Raw genomic sequence first — 1,967 nt, 5'->3', positions numbered from 1 at the left:
TTTTTTTACAGTCATTAAAACCTAAAAACAATTAAATAATCATCCCTGCTGTCCTGACCATCTATTATTGTCATAGTGTCACTGACTGCATTGCCATTGCAATAGTGCTTTGGAATTTGTTAACCTATGGTTCTGTGGTTCATACAATAATCCAGTCTCAGTTTTGACAGTTTAATAATTGTGTAAGTAATTTATTGGTTGACAACACCAAACAAACAAAAAAACACTTTATGCCATAAATCTACCTCTGAATGTGTTTTGGGTGCATGTAGGATTTTTAAATAAGCAATTTTAAGACCCCTTGCCCTTCTAATCCTAACCCATCCTTGAACATACAGTGTATATTGAAAATTAGATCAGTGCAATACACCGTATGACAATTAGTAGCTGGCTGCAACCTTACATGGTGAAGCATATAGTACATGGAAAAACAATGACTTTGTGGTCATATTTACTAAAAAGTAAACCTCAATTAATATACATTCTGAATGCATGCAGGGAAGCATGCATTCAGTATGTGTATTATTTATGTAATTAGCATGCTATCTTGTCAGTTAGCCTAATGTACTCCTAGTGTTTGAACATCCAGGTGTCTTGACTAGGCATCAATGGTTAGGTCAGGTGCTGCAGAAGTGAAGTTGCTGCTTCAGTAGGTGCTGATAAATGTGCAACAAATTCCAGTGCATACAATGTCCAGCTGGGGGAAAATATACTGTAGTAGGCAGCCGGGGGCATGTTGCTACTTCACAGTATAAGTAAGGGGGGTGGTTAGTTAGTTCATTTGTTAGTTAGACAGACCCTAACCCTAGCCTGTTCTCATTTTGTTTTTTTACCTGCGTGTCTCTACGATGTGTAACGTTAGACAGCCAATCACAAACATTATTAGCTCTTAGTAGAAGTGCTTTTCTACGCTGGGACAAGAGTGGGAATGAACCATTAAGTTTTTACAAATTTAGTGGCCGGTTGATGTAATTTTGACATAGGTCAACCGAAAGAAAAAGCTAGTACCTACTGTACCGGAGGTGGTGGTACTCCCGTCATTGTTCCCATTTATTCCCCGCTCATGTGTACTGAGAGAACTGGCATTACCCTGGTTACTGCTGTGTATGTAAAAGCGCTGACTGTCACTACTCTGCATCTTAAAGCACCGCAGTGGTTACTTCACATCACGACCACAGCCCGTTTATTGTCTGCCGGCCGGATCTGTTGGACAGGGATGCTTCTGTTGTGAAGGTGTCGGTGGTAGCCAGAGGCTTACAGACACCTGAGATCTGAGCTGCTGCCTCACACCTGGCTTCCTGACTGCCTATTTTACTGCTTAATGGCCACAGGGCTACTCAACCAGGTATACAAATGTAAATATCAGGACACAGAGGCTTCTGGTCAGCCCTCTGGTTGCCCAGTGGCTGACTAAATGAAATCCAATCCAGGCAGGGTAGGTTGTGTGTTTACAGTTGTGCCAGAAGCAATGTGACAATGCACCTACCAACTCCTAATAGCTTCCTGTTCAGAGTGGAGATAAAATGCATTTTCAATAGGTAAACAGGATGACAGGTGACCTCCACCTGCATTAACCTATCAGTCTGCTGCTGTTGTGGACAGGCTTGTCCATTGCTACAGGTGTAGTGGACTGGTCTAGTAAGTCAACTTTCCACACATTTGGAATACCTGGACTGTGCTGTATGTAGTAGGGCTGCACAATAATAGGAAAATATGCGATAGTGTTGTTAAATATGGCAATATTTCTTGTCATAACTAAACAGATATTTAAGTGTACTTAGTTCTGCTGCTTTTCAGCATTCTTCAAAAATGCAATACGTTACTTGTTAAATTTAAAACAAATGAGAGGAAAGTGTTCTGAATATTCTGTTAGTGAACGTTGAATTGAACATAAAACGCAAAACTAATACATTTTAGAGTGCAGTATTCTATTTTTTAGTGTCTTTCATTATTTATATATATATATA

General features: G+C 39.9%; 1 protein-coding gene across 1 annotated transcript in view; it reads left to right on the top strand.

Annotated features, from left to right (window-relative positions):
- The window catches only part of LOC116698086 (arginine and glutamate-rich protein 1-B), a gene marked incomplete at its 3' end in the record, with an annotated part of 9,283 nt that overhangs the window by 992 nt on the left and 6,324 nt on the right, over nucleotides 1-1,967 (top strand).

The sequence above is a fragment of the Etheostoma spectabile genome, chromosome 11, assembly GCF_008692095.1.
Source record: "Etheostoma spectabile isolate EspeVRDwgs_2016 chromosome 11, UIUC_Espe_1.0, whole genome shotgun sequence".
Lineage (NCBI taxonomy): Eukaryota > Metazoa > Chordata > Actinopteri > Perciformes > Percidae > Etheostoma > Etheostoma spectabile.
The sequence above is the reverse complement of the archived record's forward strand: the minus strand, read 5'-3'. Positions and strand labels throughout refer to the sequence as shown.